Below are 19404 nucleotides of genomic sequence, written 5' to 3' on the forward strand. Positions count from 1 at the left end.
TCCCTTGTTATCTTTGGAGGATTGGTTCCTGGATATAGTCCAGTATGAGGACTCTTTTTAAGTGTTAGAGATTTTCTTAGACCCTCACATGATAGCGGCTGCATGATTCAAATATGTTAACTGAGACAATACCAAATGTTAAAAGACCACCGTGAATTTCAAAGCTTCCAAAATAATTTCATTCATCACACAGGCATTTACATGCGTTTTACAAAATGACAGCACATGAAAAGGCTATCCACTGCAGCATGACTTGTAAGAGCAAGAGTGGAAACAACTCAAATGACCACCAATAGAGACTGTGAACTCGTGATGTAATATCCATATAATGAAATATTATGCAGCTGAGAGAGGGCATGAGGACCATTTCTATACACAGCCAGGGGTAATCTTGAGGATAAACTGTTAAGTGAAAAAGCAAGATAGAGGAAACATGACTCGTAAACTACCATTTATCCAAGAAGAGTATGTGAGTATGGGTATGTGTTTGTACATATACATATGAATATAAATATATATGTGTAAGGTGATGGTTAATTTTGTGTCATCTTGGCTAGGCTGTGGTGCACAGTTGTTTGGTCAAACTGGTCTAAATGTTGCTGTGGAGGTATTTTTTATGTGTGAGTAACATTTAAGTCAATAGACTTTGAGTAAGGTAGATTACCCTTCTAATGTGGGTGGACCTCATTCCATCAGTTGAAGGCCTTAAAAGCAAAGACTGAGAGTTCCCAAAGAAGAAGGAATTTGACCTCAAGGCTGCAAAATCAACTCTTAACCTGAATTTCCAGCTTGGTGACTTTCCCTGCAAAGTTTAGACTTGTCACTCTCCACAATTTTGTGAGCCAATTCCTTAAAATCTCTCTCTCTCTCTCTCACGTTATACATATATCTGAATGGAGAAGAAAATGATGAAAAGGATGGGGATAGAACAAGTGAGACTCCTCTGGGTATAGCTTGCTAGTAGATATGACTTTGGAACCAAGTTAATATTTTCTATAATTAGAAAAAAGGCAAAATAAAAAGGAACAATTTCTTAAAAGAAAGTAAAAATAAACATATTAACGGTGAATCGAGTTGGTGGCAAAACTACACAAGTAAATGATTTCAAGTGATTTTTAAAAAAATTTATTTATTTATTTATTTTTGGCTGTGTTGGGTCTTCATTACTGTGCGAGGGCTTTCTCTAGTTGCGGCGAGCGGGGGCCACTCTTCATCGCGGTGCGCGTGCCTCTCACTGTCGCGGCCTCTCTTGTTGTGGAGCACAGGCTCCAGATGTGCAGGCTCAGTAGTTGTGGCTCATGGGCCTAGTTGCTCCGCGGCATGTGGGATCTTCCCAGACCAGGGCTCGAACCTGTGTCCCCTGCATTGGCAGGCAGATTCTCAACCACTGCGCCACCAGGGAAGCCCCTCAAGTGATTTTAAATCATGGTTATTTGAGTGCGCATCTCTAGTGAGATTAAAAACAAAGGTAGGAATTGAGGTTTCCTGGGCAGCGCTTCTGCACAAGGCTGCGCACCAAATTGTCATGTTGCTTGCAGTGGTTCTTCGCTGGGAACACTAATCCCATGTGTTAGGTGCGAGGCTTCTGCACACAGCCCACTACAGGCAAACAAAACTAGGCTAAGCCCTAAAGAAGAGCTGTGTGGCTGACAGGGTCTTGGTGTTCTGGCCGAGTGTCAGGCCTCTGCCTCTGAGGTGGGAGAGCCGAGTTCAGGACATTGGTCCACCAGAGACCTCCCGGCTCACATAATATCAAATGGTGAAAGGTCTCCCAGAGATCTCCATCTCAACACTAAGACCAAGCTCCACTCGACGACCAGCAAGCTACAGTGCTGGACACCCTATGCCAAACAACTAGCAAGACAGGAACACAACCCCACCCATTAGCAGACAGGCTGCCTAAAATCATAATAAGGTCACAGACACCCCAAAACACACCACCGGATGCAGTCCTGCTCACCAGAAAGACAAGATCCAGTCTCATCCACTAGAACACAGGCACCAGTCCCCTCTACCAGGAAGCCTACACAACCCACTGAACCAACCTTAGCTACTGGGGGGCAGACACCAAAACCAACGGGAACTACAAACCTGCAACCTGTGAAAAGGAGGCCCCAAACACAGTAAGTTAAGCAAAATGAGAAGACAGAGAAACACACAGCAGATGAAGGAGCAAGGTAAAAACCCACCAGACCAAACGAATGAAGAGGAAATAGGCAGTCTACCAGAAAAAACATTCAGAGTAATGACAGTAAAGATGACCCAAAATCTTGGAAATACAAGAAATGTTTGACAGGGACCTAGAAGAACTAAAGAGCAAACAATGATGAACAACACAATAAATGAAATTAAAAATTCTCTAGAAGGAATCAATAGCAGAATAACTGAGGCAGAAGAACGGATAAGTGACCTGGAAGATAAAATATTGGAAATAACTACCACAGAGCAGAATAAAGAAAAAAGAATGACCCACCCCTCTGGGTGGTCATAGGACGCCTAGCTGATCTCCCTGTGCTGTGTGGCTGCTTCCCACTAGCTATTTTGCGTTTGGTAGTGTGTGTGTGTCCATGCCACTGTCTCGCTTTGTCCCAGCTTGCCCTTCCCCCTCCCCGTATCCTCGGGTCCATTCTCTACTAGGTTACTCTTAACTAGATATCTCATTGTACAAATTTCCTGTCGTTGATAATCCCTAATACAATGGCCCTTGCTGTGAGTGTTTGCCATTACTGATTTTGTTTGTTCACCCCTACTTTTGATGTTGTGGAATGAGACTAAAGGAGTAGAGAGGTAGTTAGGCATAAAAGCAGAGAAGGCATTTGTGTTTATTTAATTATTGAGAAGAAATAAAAGATGATTATTGTAGGACTATTTTTTATTCTTGTTTATAGTTAAATGTTATCTACAGTTTAAATGTCTTAAGTAGTTATTCTAAATGTAAAATGTTTTCTTAAAAAGACTACAGTTTTGGTATAAAATTGTACAAATTTAATATGAAATTGTAGGATACTCCAGATTGAGTCTAGTGTACTGTATGGTAGATTTCTAGATGGTCCCCTCTTTAGATGCCTTGTACTTAGAATTTGTCCACCTAATTTCTTTTTCTATAATGTCAAGGTTTTTCTTGTACTTTTGGGATCTTATGCTATTTGTAAAACGTTAATGTCCAGTGTTGGATTGTTTTGTTTGATTTCAGACATTTGCTGAGTAGATAACATGGGTGTGTTTCTGCAAGTATTTAAATCGGGGATTCATGCAAAAGCAGATGTAATTTCCTCTTGGAAAAGGTACCCAGCATTTGAAAGTTAGAATCGGATGCTAAGGTTGATGTTTGGGGTTATTACAATATACAGTTGTTTTCACACCAGTTAATATTTTCTTAGGGTTTTAACTGTTAACTGAGTAGTTTGCTGCTGTTGAAATAACATGGTATTTGACAAATAGATTTATTTTTCAAGATGTCTCAGTGATTTCCTCTTGTACAATGTATATACTTCAGGATGTATAGAAAGGAAAGCTACAATTGAGCCCTTATATAAATGTTATAAGGTAGGAATATGTTCACTATTGTTTGAAAACTGATTGTAAGAATAACCTCAATTAGGGAGTGTAACTTGAAGTGTCAGTACGGGCTACTGATTTAACACATGACCTTCTTCACCTCACCTCCCATTTTGCCCCCCAGAATACAATCTTTATTCTCATTGTACTAAAAAATGAAAAGTCTGCTGTAGAATGCATCTGATGTCATTAGCTCTTCAAGTGGATACCATTTTACATGTGACAGCAGAATTCAGTTTTGAACTGCTGAAGAAATTTAAACCCTCCATAAAAAAGAAAAAAAAAAAAAACCAACCTGCATTTCATGGGAATCTAACAGAAATATACTATAAGATTATTTTCATCATAAAGATCTCATCAGCTTTGCCCAAAAAGCAACTGCTTAACTTGTTTGGTGTTTATTTTCTGTTTTCATATATATTTTATATATACAGCTAGAGTACCCAAGGAGACCAGTAAAAACAGTTAAACAGATAGGGTGTACCCAAGTAAAGATGAAAGCTGGAGGTACATGAGACAAAGAATTTATATCCTGTTTTAAATGTATCTAGTGTATATTTCTTGTCTCCAGACAAGTTCATGTTTATTGTTTTATTTATGCTCAAGTGAAGTTGTAGATTGTTGGTAGGCCATTTTATAAATGGTTTGCCTATGGTACAAGTTGATTCACGCAGCCTCTGCTCTTCCATTTAAGATAGTGTTTGCAAGAGCTGGCCTGAAGCAGCACACTCACAACTTGACAAGATTTCTTTTTCCTTTTTGTAGGGGGAAGGGTCACCTGAGAAAATAAATTATTTTCAGGGACTTTGGGAACCTAACGATAAATATTACATGTAACCTGTGAACAGATTAAGCCTTTATATATTCATTAAAGTACTCTGGAATTCCTCAACTTACTATCACTCCTGGCCACACTTTCCTTGCCTGTTTTGTTGCTACGTGTGCTTGAAAGTAATATCTGTGTTCCTTTGAAGATGTTCTATAGGTCATATTTGTCAGTTACAGACTAGTCTTCCTTTTTCTCAAGTTCAGTGAAATCTCACTGAACAGTAATAATAGCAATAGCTAACATCTGCACAGCACCTTACAGTTTGCAGAAAACGTTCACATTTTCTTGTTTTTTTTGCATAGTGAACCTGTTACAAGATTTCTCTTGACCTTGATGCTAAAAGTGTTAAAATCTTTGAAGTCGCTAGAGTCACTGAATATGCTGTAGTCTTGAATAGTGCCCTGACAAGGGGCAGATTTTAGATGCGCTACCTTGAAAGCTGCGTGTAATTATCAAAATGGGGGGCTTGAGTTCTTTACCCACTTGAATCAGATTTACTTTTGTGGGTGATGTTTTTCTAACTGTTATCTGGATGGATTTTGTATTCATTATATTCTAACGTGTAACTTGTATAAATTTACCATCTGTTGTCATTAAAAAAGTGTTCGTAAATAAAAAAAAAAAAAAATGAAAAGAATTGAAGACAGTCTCAGAGACCTCTGGGACAACATTAAACACACCAACATTCGAATTATAGGGGTCCCAGAAGAAGAAGAGAAAAAGAAAGGGACTGAGAAAATATTTGAAGAGATTATAGGTGAAAACTTCCCTAATATGAGAAAGGAAATAGTCAATGAAGTCCAGGAAGCGCAGAGAGTCCTATACAGGATAAATCCAAGGAGAAACACGCCAAGACACATACTAATCAAACGGTCAAAAATTAAATACAAGGAAAAAATATTAAAAGCAGCAAGGGAAAAACAACAAATAACACACAAGGGAATCTCCATAAGGTTAACAGCTGATCTTTCAGCAGAAACTCTATAAGCCAGAAGGGAGTGGCAGGACATATTTAAAGTGATGAAAGGGAAAAACCAACAACCAAGATTACTCTACCCAGCAAGGATCTTATTCAGATTTGACAGAGAAATTAAAACCTATACAAACAAGCAAAAGTTAAGAGAATTCAGCACCACCAAACCAGCTTTACAACAAATGCTAAAGGAACTTCTCTAGGCAGGAAACACAAGAGAAGGAAAAGACCTACAATAACAAACCCAAAACAATTAAGAAAATGGTAATAGGAACATATGTATCGATAATTACCTTAAATGTAAATGGATTAAATGCTCCAACCAGAAGACATAGACTGACTGAATGGATACAAAAACAAGACCCGTATATATGCTGTCTACAAGAGACCCATTTCAGACCTAGGAACACATACAGACTGAAAGTGAGGGGATGGAAAAAGATATTCCATGCAAATGGAAATCAAAAGAAAGCTGGAGTAGCAATTCTCACATCAGACAAGATAGACTTTAAAATAAAGACTATTTACAAGAGGCAAAGAAGGACACTACATAATGATCAAGGGATCAATCCAAGAAGAAGATATAACAATTGTAAATATTTATGCACCCAACATAGGAGCACCTCAATACATAAGGCAAATGCTAACAGCCATAAAAGGGGAAATCGACAGTAACACAATCATAGTAGGGGACTTTAACACCCCACTTTCACCAATGGACAGATCATCCAAAATGAAAATAAATAAGGAAACACAAGCTTTAAATGATACATTAAACAAGATGGACTTAATTGATATTTTTAGGACATTCCATCCCAAAACAAAAGATTATACTTTCTTCTCAAGTGCTCATGGAACATTCTTCAAGATAGATCATATCTTGGGTCACAAATCAAGCCTTGGTAAATTTAAGAAAATTGAAATTGTATCAAGTATCTTTTCCGACTGCAATCCTATGAGACTAGATATCAATTACAGGAAAAAAATCTGTAAAATATATAAACACATGGAAGCTAATACACTACTAAGTAACCAAGAGATCACTGAAGAAATCAAAGAGAAAATCAAAAAATACCTAGAAACAAATGACAATGAAAACATGATGACCAAAAACCTATGGGATGCAGCAAAAGCGGTTCTAAGAGGGAAGTTTATAGCAATACTATCCTACCTCAAGAAACAAGAAACATCTCAAATAAACAACCTCACCTTACACCTAAAGCAATTAGAGAAAGAAGGATGAAAAAACCCCAAAGTTAGCAGAAGGAAAGAAATCATAAAGATCAGATCAGAAATAAATGAAAAAGAAATGAAGGAAACAATGGCAAAGATTAATAAAACTAAAAGCTGGTTCTTTGAGAAGATAAACAAAATTGATAAACCATTAGCCAGACTCATCAAGAAAAAAAGGGAGAAGACTCAAATCAACAGAATTAGAAATGAAAAAGCAGAAGTAACAACTGACACTGCAGAAATACAATGGATCATGAGAGACTACTACAAGCAACTATATGCCAATAAAATGGACAACCTGAAAGAAAAGGACAAATTCTTGGAAAAGCACAACCTTCCAAGACTGAACCAGGAAGAAGTAGAAAATATAAACAGACCAATCACAAGCACTGAAATTGAAACTATGATTAAAAATCTTCCAACAAACAAAAGCCCAGGACCAGATGGCTTCACAGGTGCATTCTATCGAACATTTAGAGAAGAGCTAACACCCATCCTTCTCAAACTCTTCCAAAATATAGCAGAGGGAGGAATGCTCCCAAACTCATTCTACGAGGCCCCCATCACCCTGATACCAAAACCAGACAAAGGTGTCAGAAAGAAAGAAAACTACAGGCCAATATCACTGATGAACATAAATGCAAAAATTCTCAACAGAATACTAGCAAACGGAATCCAACAGCACATTAAAAGGATCATGCACCATGATCAAGTGGGGTTTATCCCAGGAATGCAAGCATTCTTCAATGTACTCAAATCAATCAATGTGATAACACCAAATTAACATATTGAAGGAGAAAAACCATATGATCTTCTCAGTAGATGCAGAAAAAGCTTTCGACAAAATTCAACACCCATTTATGATAAAAACCCTCCAGAACGTAGGCATAGAGGGAACTTACCTCTACATAATAAACGCCGTATATGACAAACGCACAGCCAACATCATTCTCAATGGTGAAAAACTGAAACCATTTCCTCTAAGATCAGGAACAAGACAAGGTTACCCACTCTCACCACAATTATTCAACATAGTTTTGGAAGTGTTAGCCACAGCAATCAGAGAAGACAAAGAAATAAAAGGAACCCAAATTGGAAAAGAAGTAAAGCTGTCACTGTTTGCAGATGACATGATACTACACATAGAGAATTCTAAAGATGCTACCAGAAGACTATTATGGCTAATCAATGAATTTGGTAAAGTAGCAGGATGCAAAATTAATGCACAGAAATCTCTTGTATTCCTATGCACTAATGATGAAACATCTGAAAGAGAAATTAAGGAAACACTCCCATTACCATTGCAACAAAAAGAATAAAATACCTAGGAATAAACTTACCTAAGAAGACAAAAGACCTGTATGCAGAAAACTATAAGACACTGTTGAAAGAAATTAAAGACAATACAAACAGTTGGAGAGGTATGCCATGTTCTTGGATTGGAAGAATCAACATTTTGAAAATGACTATACTACCCAAAGCAATCTACAGATTCAATGCAATCCCTATCAAACTACCAATGGCATTTTTCACAGAACTAGAACAAAAAATTTCACAAATTGTATGGAAACACAAGAGAACCCGAATAGCCAAAGCAATCTTGAGAAAGAAAAACGGAGCTGGAGGAATTAGGCTCCCTGACTTCAGACTATACTACAAAGCTACAGTAATCAAGACAGTATGGTACTGGCACAAAAACAGAAATATAGATCAATGGAACAGGATAGGAAGCCCAGTGATAAACCCACGCATATATGGTCACCTTATTTTTGATAAAGGAGGCAAGCGTATACAATGGAGAAAAGACGACCTCTTCAATAAGTGGTGCTGGGAAAACTGGACAGCTGCATGTAAAAGATTGAAAGTAGAACGCTCCCTAACACCATACACAAAAATAAACTCAAAATGGATTAAAGACCTAAATGTAAGACCAGACACTATAAAACTCTTAGAGGAAAACATAGGCAGAACATTCTATGACATAAATCACACCAAGATCCTTTTGACCCACCTCCTAGAGAAATGGAAATAAAAACAAAAATAAACAAATGGGACCTAATGAAACTTAAAAGCTTTTGCACAGCAAAGGAAACCCTAAACAAGACGAAAAGACAACCCTCAGAATGGGAGAAAATATTTGCCAACAAAGCAACTGACAAAGGATTAATCTCCAAAATTTACAAGCAGCTCATGCAGCTCCATCTCACAAAAACAAACAACCCAATCCAAAAATGGGCAGAAGACCTAAATAGACATTTCTCCAAAGAAGATATACAGATTGCCAACAAACACATGAAAGGATGCTCAACATCACTAATCATTAGAGAAATGCAAATCAAAACTACAATGAGGTAACACCTCGCACCAGTCAGAATGACCATCATCCAAAAGTCTACAAACAATAAATGCTGGAGAGGGTGTGGAGAAAAGGGAACCCTCTTGCACTGTTGGTGGGAATGTAAATTGATACAGCCACTATGTTGAACAGTATGGAGTTTCCTTAAAAAACTAAAAATAGAACTACCATACGACCCAGCAATCCCACTACTGGGCATATGCCCTTAGAAAACCATAATTCAAAAAGAGTGATCTACCACAAAGTTCATTGCAGCTCTGTTTACAATAGCCAGGACATGGAAGCAACCTAAGTGTCCATCGACAGATGAATGGATAAAGATGTGGCACATATATACAATGGAATATTACTCAGCCATAAAAAGAAACGAAATTGAGTTATTTGTAGTGAGGTGGATGGACCTAGAGTCTGTCATACAGAGTGAAGTAAGTCAGAAATAGAAGAACAAACACCATGTGCTAACACATATGTATGGAATCTAAAAAAAAAAAAAAGGTTATGAAGAACCTAGGGGCAGGACAGGAATAAAGATGCAGACGTAGAGAATGGACTTGAGAACACGGGGAGGGGGAAGGGTAAGCTGGGATGAAGTGAGAGAGTTGCATGGACATATATATACTACCAAATGTAAAATATATAGGTAGTGGGAAGCAGCCACATAGCACAGGGAGATCAGCGCAGTGCTCTGTGACCACTTAGGGGGGTGGGATAGGGAGGGTGGGAGGGAGACGTAAGAGGGAGGAGATATGGGGATATATGTATATGTATAGCTGATTCACTTCATTATAAAGCAGAAACTAACACATCATTGTAAAGCAATTATACTCCAATAAAGGTGTTAAAAAAAAAAAAAAAGAAAGAAAAATGGCCAAATTTGGTACAAGTGAATTTATCATGGACTGATGAATAAGTGACTAAAAGATTGACCTCCAAGAATCCCAAGATCTGGTCAGTGTAGATTTATAGTGATTACGTTGCACCTCAAGAGGTATTTCGATGTATTGGTATAACTAGCTGGCAATTCACCATTTAGAGAGATTCAGCCTCGGAGGGGACTCCTCCCAATCCAGAGTGCCTCACATGGTTCCAAGGAGACTGACACCATCAATCGACAATCCCGATTCAGCCAAGGAAAGCACTTTGATACAAGAAAGATTGTGCGAGTGTTTATACCAGGCATAGTAAACTCATTTTCAGCTGACTCAAAGCATAAAGCAATAGCATTTGGAGGGGCAACAGAATATATAATCAGCCACAATTTAGGGAAAAAGAAGAGAAATGACCAAGGGAGAACAGGAAAAAAACTTCAGTAGGGAAATTACCTCAAACTTCAATCTTCAAATTAATTGTATTTCAATAAGTTGCAAGTTAGAACATATTTGTGTTAAAAAGAATAAAAAAACTAGATAGAAGAAAGTGAAACTGCAGTTAAAAACTGAGAGAATAGGAGACCTGTCATATCTTTTTATTCTGGAGTGAGGTGATGGACTCTTTAGCCAGACTGAGGAGAGCAAAGGGGCTTATCACTAGTGTTCCCTTCTGTCCTAACTTTGAATCCAGAAAGCACAACTGGAGAGCTTTTTTTGTGCCCCAACTCAGTGCTCTGTTTTCTCATCTTATCAGACTTGAGTTCTGATCTAATTTACTTTGGATGTTGGCTGAACTGAGGATGCAATAACAAACAAAAACAAAGTTCTCACAGAAAGAAACCAGTGGTTGCCAGGCACTGGGGGAGAGTGACATGGGGAGTGACTGTTTAATGGTAGGGTCTCTTTTTGGGATGATGAAAATGTTTTGAAACTAGATAGTGGTGATGGTTGCAAAGCATTTGAATGTACTAAATGCCATAAATTTTACACTTTTTAATGGTTAAAACAGTGTATTTTATGTTAGTGAGTTTTACAGTAAAAAAAAAAAATTAACGCCTCAAATGCAGTGCACGGGGGGGGAATGATATGGGGAAGAATGGGGAGGTGCTGGCATCATGGAAGCCAAAGGGAGTTAGAGAGTGAGGAGCTCCAGGGACTGAGCTAGAATCAGTGGGACTTCTGGCTCAGAAATGAGTCCTGATTTTCTTTGGTGAACCCAGTTTTAGTTCTTTCTTAACACTATTTCAGCATCTAATTCAGTTTACCCAGGATTCATACAGAAGTCATAAGTGGGCTAACAGTCTAGTGCAGGTTGTAGATTTTTTTCCCTAGTATCTTTTGTTTTATTTTATCATTTAATTTAATTTATTTTATTTTGTATAAATGTCTTTAGATGGGGTAAGCTTTCTCCAATTTTGTATGTCCCCCATGGATCCCTACTATTTTAAATTATTCCAGTTTCATTTATTTATGATAACATACCTGGTCCATGAAAGCATTTGTGTTTGCACCCCTGATATTTAAGGAACTTACACATATAAAGCACAATGCTAGAAATATTGATAATTACTCCAAATGGGCTTTTGCTTCACGGAGTCTTCTTAAAATGAAGACACATGTAAATGGTTTATTACAACGTAGGCAAGATAGTCATTTTCCTCATTAGTATAGTGGTGAGTATCCCCGCCTGTCACAGCATAGGCAGGATAAGTGCCCAAATGGTAATAAAAATTAAGTGCATTGGGAACAAAGACAAATGCAAAGAACATGTAATATCTGATTCCCTTCCACTTTCGATCATTGCATTGAGATTTTATTGCAGTGAATGCAGTTAAAGACAAATGGTATTTGTTAAGAAGCTGGAAAGAAATACCATCAAATCTGTAATTAATAGTCATCAGGGCATAACTTTATTGTAGCACATTTATAGCTCGGGAATGAGGAGTTGTACTTACATCGTTAATGAAAACAACTTTGGCATATATATATATATATATATATATACATGGAAAATATATACACTTGGATTCTTAGCAGTTTAACAGCAATGCTCTTGGGAAATAAAGCTACTATGTATTGACTCCTCCTGGGTGTTTTATATATGTCATTACTGATCCTCATAACAAACCTGCAAGTTAGTGTATGAGAACCTTGACATTAGTGAGGAGACGTCCTAAATATGTCCCAAGTCCTCAATTTCAAAATGTGGACATGGACCTTGGCTTTCCTGAATCACATTTTTTTCAAGAATCAGATGTCAAAAAAAAAAAAAAAAAAAAAGAATCAGATGTCATTTGTGGATAGTCTCATGTTTCATTAAAAATTTTTTTCCAACTTTAGAATCTTAGTTTTATCTCTGCTTTGCTAGCTATTTTAACAAACAAACAAAAAACCCACAAAATCACGTTAGAGAAAGACTCCACAAAAAAATGAGTGGAGAACAGGAGCTGGCTAAGCTGGGCAGTCAGCTAAGATCACTCACTGTGTAAGGATTTGTTCCAACACATCAGCCTGCTAGAACTGCCCAGAGTGTGCTTGTTCTTCATATATTCATATTCTGCTGGAATGAACATAAATTTGCACAGCTTTATGGAAAAGTTTTGTTATTATTATTATTATTATATATCCAAAGTTGTTTAAATGTTTGAGTCTTTGGACTCAGTAATTTATCCTAAGGAAAATAATAAGATATCCATAAAGATTTATGTGAATGTTGATAATAGTTATAACAGTGAAAACTTACAAGGTGCCAGTTATCAGTTTATTGTCTCTGAGCTCCAAATTCACCCTTCTTTGTCTTCCTTTGTGTTACTCTAGCTAAGTCCTATAAACATTTCTTTTGCCAGCTGGCGGGATATTCATTTCATCAGTAGAGGGCACTGGGTGCAGTAGTTGCAAGAAAACACTTCTCTTCCAGGTTCCAGCCCTCCGTATACATTCTGAGCCCCACAGCCATAAGCAGGAGCTTGAGCTGCACCCTCAGGCCATCTCTGCCTATCTGCAGCCACTTGAGAGCAGCTTCAGCTGTCTGCACCCACAAGCAATGCTGGCCACTTCAACAGACACACTCTGGCCCGCCCACACCAACCAGCAAAGGCAGGTCACTCCTGCAGACCAGCTCCTGCCTACCAGCTCCTGCCTATCCACACCCAGCAGCAGTGATGAACTGTTTTTACAGATCAGTGCCAGCCTGTGCCCTCAGCCAAGTTTTTTTTTTTTTTTTTTTGCCACTGCAGGCTACCTGTGGTAGCGACTCCCTCTTTGAAGAGGTTTGAATCTCAGCCTTGGGGCCCAGAGGGCTTCTCCTAGTCCTTTATTGTCCCTATTCCTCAGGTTAGAGGTAGTACCTGCTTTTGTTTTTTTAATTGGAGCATAGTTGTTTAACAATGTCGTGTTAGTTTCAGGTGTACAGCAAAGTGATTCAGTTATACATATACATGTATCTATTCTTTTTCAAATTCTTTTCCCATTTAGGTTATTACAGGATATTAAGAGCGTTCCCTGTGCTATACAGTAGGTCCTGTTGGTAATCTGTTTTAAATATAGCAGTGTGTACTTGTCAATCCCAAACTCCCAATCTATCCCTCCCTTCAACCCTTTCCCCCACCGGTAACCGTAAGTTGTTCTCTGTGAGTCTGTTTCTGTTTTATAAATAAGTTCATTTGTATCTTTTTTTTAGATTCTGCATATAAGTGATACCATATGATATTTGTTTTTCTCTGTCTGACTTACTTCACTTAGTATGATAATCTCCAGGTCTATCCATGTTGCTGCAAATGGCACTATTTCATTCTTTTTAATGGCTGAGTGATATTCCTTTGCATGTATGTACCACATCTTCTTTATCCATTCATCTGTCGATGGACACTTAGGTTGTTTCCATGTCTTGGCTATTGTAAACAGTGCTGCAATGAACATTGGGGTGCAAGTATCCTTTTGAACCATGTTTTTTTCTGGATATATGCCCAGGAGTGGGATTGCTAGATCATATGGTCACTCTATTTTTAGTTGCTTAAGGAGCCTCCATACTGTTCTCCATAGTGACTGTACCAATTTACATTCCCACCAACAGTGTAGGAGGGTTCCCTTTTCTTCACACCCTTTCCAGCATTTATTGTTTGTAGATTTTTTTAATGATGGCCATTCTGACTGGTATGAGGTGATATCTCATTATAGTTTTGATTTGCATTTCTCTAATAATTAGCAATGTTGAACATCTTTTCATGTGCCTCTTGGCCATCTGTATGTCTTCTCTGGAGAAATGTCTATTTAATGTCTTCTGCCCATTTTTTGATTGGGTTTTTTTTTTTTTTTTTTTTGATATTGAGCTGCATGAGCTGTTTGTAAATTTTGAAGACTAATCCCTTGTAGGTTACGACGTTTGCAAATATTTTCTCCCATTCGGTGGGTTGTCTTTTTGTTTTGTTTATGGTTTCCTTTGCTCTGCAAAAGCTTTTGAGTTTAATTATGTCCCATTTCTTTATTTTTGTTTTTATTTTGTTTATTTTATTATTTTTCTTTATTTTGTTCCTGGTGGGCTTTGATTGAAGGGCACTGACAGCTCCCAATATTATTCCATTTTATGGATGTATCCTCGTTTATTTCACTAATCCTTTATTGTTGAGCTTTTAAGTTCTATATCAGTCAAGGTCCAGTTGGGAGACAGAAACCACAACAGTTATTTGAACAGGGAAAAATTAATACCCCCCCAAAATAACTACTAAAAGAGGTAAAAGTGGGCTTTAAGAGGTCCAACTATCACAAATTAAAAGAGCAAGTAATTTAAAGTTAGAGCCCCCTTAGAGCCCACTCTTACCTCTTTTAGTAGTTTTTTTTTGGGGTATTAATTTTTCCCTGTTCAAATAACTGTTGTGGTTTCTGTCTCCCAACTGGACCTTGACTGACATAGAAGTTAAAAGCTCAACAATAAAGGATTAGTTAAATAAACGAGGATACATCCATAAAATGGAATAATATTGGGAGCTGTCAGTGCCCTTCAGTCAAAGCCCACCAGGAACACAGTGGTAGCTAAACAAGTTGCATTTGTTACTTTGTAGAAAAGGAGAATGCATATCACGGGAAACCACAGGATGTTTCAGTAGGAATGTGTTAGAAAGAACTCATTATAGGATTTGGGATTTGGTTGGGTGATTTGGGGGAAGGTTTAAGAAAGAAATTTGGTCTAGATTGTGTGTTGTCAGAATGTGGGGGTAATTCTATGGTTGGACATTTTGCAGTTGCCATAGTGATATGTCTTTTGTCTGTACTTACACAAAGTTATGAAGAGGCCTTTATTTATTTCATCCTGTCATGATCCCAGAGTAACCTTGTCTAAGGTTGGTATTCTGTGAGATTGTGTCCAATAGGAGACTAACGTGGCCTTGCTCTGAATGTTAGATCGGTTCTGAACATGGGTTCTTTTTCAGAGCTTTCAGCTATCATGTAAGAAGTCTGCCTACCCTGGGGCCACCACATGGAGTGACCACATACTTACATATAGAGAGAGATGGCCCAGAGTTCAAGTCTCCAGCTATTGAAGGCTTCCATCCTGGGTAACAGACAATTGAAGGAAGAAGACTTTGAGATGCTGTCAGCCCCAACCATTGTCTGACCACAACTACGTGAGGGACCTGCATGCAGTCAGAACTACCAGCTGAGCCAAGCTGACCTCCAGACTTGTGAGTAAAATAAATAATTACCATTGATTTGAGTTACTATTTGGGGGTGGTTTGTTTTACAGTAATAGATAACTGATACAATGTCTGATAGGCAGTTAGCTCTATAGTTCTGGAGCTCAGGAGAGAGATCAGACATGGTGGTACAGATCAGGAAGTCCTTTAGCAAGGAAAAAGCACTTGAAGTCATAGATGAAGTCATCAGGGAGATAATGTACATTGAGAAGAAAAAAAAGAACCCACAGTGGCACCTTTAGCAATAACACTGAAGCGATCAAGACGAAAGAAGAATTTGCAAGGAGACTGAGAAGGAGTTATCAGATGACATCCAAGAGAGGTGAATGTTAAGGAAGTCAAGAATGAGAGTATGAAGAAAGAGGGCATTTTCCACAGAGTCAAATACTGTAGAGGGAGATCAAGTAAGACAAAGACTGAAAAGTGTTCTTTGGATTGAGCAACAGTGAGTTTACCTTGTTGGTAAAAGTAGTTTCAGGGAAACTAGGGGCTAGGCAATGATGGGGGCAGACGCCAGATTGCAGAGATAAGGAGAGAGGAGAAGATGAGAAGGACACCAAATCCCATGCTGTTTTACTGCATCATGCTGACTTTCTGCATACTATTCGTCTGTATATAATTTTTTCTACAATTCAGTAACCCATAAAACAATCACATCATGTCATGAACCTTACAATTCCACAAAAGCATGGGTATATCATGTCCTGGTATATATTTAGTGTCATACTTTAACCTGCAGTTTCCAGTTATAAATGCATTACTCTGTGTGTTTGTCTGTCATTATAATCACTTTAAATCTCTCATTGTTTATTTCTCTTGAAAGTAAAATAGCTCATCATTTAAAATAGTACTCAGTGTTCAGTGTTCATTGGTGGCTTGTAATTACTTCAGAAAAACAATCTCAGTTTACAAGTTATAAACTCCTGAAGCATCTCTGCAGGAGGAATAGCTTACTTTCACCAGAAAAGTCTAGGGAAAATTATTCTAGTCATAGCCTGATAATTCATTGGCCTGATTGTCAGAGCTCCCATGACAGTTCACTCTCTTGGGAGGCTGGTGTGGGGCTCTGCTTATCCAAGGGGGAGGTCAAGGCCTCCTTGGCAACAGGGAATGAGTTGCCAGGGGGTTGTGGAAAGAAATTCTTTTCAATTCAACCTGTAAGTAGATCTGGACATAATGGCTGCATTTGGCTCCTCTAAGTCTCTCTTTCCCCCTTCTTTTCAGGGCAAATCTTATCCCTAACTCTTTCATTATTTGCTTGTGGTTTCCTTGCCAAAGATGCGTGGAGGTAAGCACTATGATGAGGATGGGAGTAAGGCTTTTTGAATGAAGAGTTTACGTTTCAAAGGACTTGAAATTTCTATTTCAAATGTCACTTCCCAATGAGCCTTTACACATAAACAAAACACGATTAACAGACTTGGAAGGTGAGGAATAGCATGCATGTTTGACTCCTGTTGCATTCCTGGGCTATACTGGCTGTAACATTTTTTTATAGATTCTATAGTTACCTTGTAAATATCACCATCGAGTATATTATATTTAAAAACATTCTTTTGTTAGGTGTAAAAGTTTAAAAGGTACTATTATCTTTAAACATCTGGTTTTGGCATTTTTTCATATTTTAAGATATTAGAAGCCTCTAAAATGGAAATTTTGTGGGCATTTCTCAGCATTTGAGAAGCCCTGCCTGGGGCAATAACTTTGACCCTGTGTGGAAAGGTGTGGAGGATAATTCTGTGAGTGCTCAGAGGGGTTTGAAAAGTTAGAAACGAACGCTTGTGCATTGAGCACGTTTTGTTGTGCTTAGCACCATACTAGGGGCTACACATTCTACATTTAATCATGGAGAATTGCCTGGAATGCGGCCTGAGAACACAAAGTCCTGGAGGAGATGATTTGAGCTGTCAGCAGAAGGGAAACTGCAGTATGTGGGACTTAAAAACAGCTTGCATGGGGTATGGGATAAGGGTAGAGGGAAAAAAATCTTGGCAAATTTATTCTGCACAAATACTTGTGTCATCCTCATTTGTGTAGACTTTGTGACTTTTTCCCTGGGTTCATCTGGTTGGCAGATGGATGTAAATGCCTTTTAGCCTCAAGGAAGGCACACAGAAGGCACGTACGAATCTTGGCTGTGCGATAAACAGAAGCTGAGCTTCAGAGAACTTCTGGTATGTGTGCGTGTTTGTGTGCACGCGAGCATGTGTGCACGCGCTGGGGCTGAACGTACCACTGGTTTAAATCTGATTTTCAACTGGGAAGATTTCACGTACTTCTTTAGTGTGGCCCAAGAGAATATAATTTTGGCAATGAAAAGTAGAGCATGTTCCAAAAGTTCTTTTCTTTTGCCATCAGGGATAGCAGTACTTTTATTTATAGTAATTTCAGGTCCCCAAATACCTTCAGCAGTATTAGTGGAGCAAACAACAAAAAAAATTAAGCAGCAGATGATTAGATCATGTGATATTTTACAGAGTACTTTATTCTCTTGCCTTTGGAAAATACAGGCTTTCTTTTCTCAACTGTGGTTATAGCTAATTCTTTTTTTTTAAAACATCTTTATTGGAGTATCATTACTTTACAATGGTGTGTTAGTTTCCGCTTTATAAGAAAGTGAATCAGCTATACATATACATATATCCCCATATCTCCTCCCTCTTGCATCTCCCTCCCACCCTCCCTCTCCCCCCGAGCTGATCTCCCTGTGCTATGTGGCTGCTTCCCACTAGCTATCCATTTTACATTTGGTAGTATATATGAGTCTATGCCACTCTCTCACTTCATCCCAGCTTACCCTTCCCTCTCCCCATATCCTCAAGTCCATTCTCTACGTCTGCGTCTTTATTCCTGTCCTGCCCCTAGGTTCTTCGTAACCTTTTTATTTTTTTTTAGATTCCATATATATGTGTTAGCATACGGTATTTGCTTTTCTCTTTCTGACTTACTTCACTCTGTATGACAGACTCTAGGTCCATCCACCTCACTACAAATAACTCAGTTTTGTTTCTTTCTATGGCAGAGTAATATTCCATTGTATATATGTGCCACATCTTTATCCAGTCATCTGTTGATGGACACTTAGGTTGCTTCCATGTCCTGGCTATTGTACATAGAGCTGCAATGAACATTGTGGTACATGACTCTTTTTGAATTATGGTTTTCTCAGGGTATATGCCCAGTAGTGGGATTGCTGGGTCGTATGGTAGTTCTATTTTTAATTTTTTAAGGAACCTCCATACTGTTCTCCATAGTGGCTGTATCAATTTACATTCCCACCAACAGTGCAAGAGGGTTCCCTTTTCTCCACACCCTCTGCAGCATTTATTGTGTGTAGATTTTTTGATGATGGCTATTCTGACTGGTGTGAGGTGATATCTCATTGTAGTTTTGATTTGCATTTCTCTAATGATTGTGATGTTGAGCATCCTTTCATGTGTTTGTTGTCAATCTGTATATCTTCTTTGGAGAAATGTCTATGTAGGTCTTCTGCCCATTTTTGGATTGGGTTATTTGTTTTTTTCATATGGAGCTGCATGAGCTGCTTGTATATTTTAGAGATTAATCCTTTGTCAGTTGCTTCATTTGCAAATATTTTCTCCCATTCTGAGGGTTGTCTTTTCATCTTGTTTATGTTTTCCTTTGCTGTGCAAAAGCTTTTAAGTTTCATTAGGTCCCATTTGTTTATTTTGTTTTTATTTCCATTTCTCTAGGAGGTGGGTCAAAAAGGATCTTGCTGTAATTTATGTCATAGAATGTTCTGCCTATGTTTTCCTCTAAGAGTTTTATAGTGTCTGGCCTTACCTTTAGGTCTTTAATCCATTTTGAGTTCATTTTTGTGTATGGTGTTAGGGAGCTTTCTAATTTCATTCTTTTACATGTAGCTGTCCAGTTTT

The 19404-nt window shown here is 38.2% G+C and overlaps 1 protein-coding gene across 1 annotated transcript in view; it reads left to right on the top strand.

Moving 5' to 3' along the window:
- TMC1 (transmembrane channel like 1) overlaps positions 1–19404 on the top strand; it is a 378985-nt gene that overhangs the window by 208105 nt on the left and 151476 nt on the right. Inside the window, 1 exon segment of the mRNA XM_036856685.1 lies at positions 15245–15496. The gene's annotated coding sequence lies outside the window, so the exon portion shown is untranslated.

The sequence above is a fragment of the Balaenoptera musculus genome, chromosome 6 (assembly GCF_009873245.2).
Source record: "Balaenoptera musculus isolate JJ_BM4_2016_0621 chromosome 6, mBalMus1.pri.v3, whole genome shotgun sequence".
Lineage (NCBI taxonomy): Eukaryota > Metazoa > Chordata > Mammalia > Artiodactyla > Balaenopteridae > Balaenoptera > Balaenoptera musculus.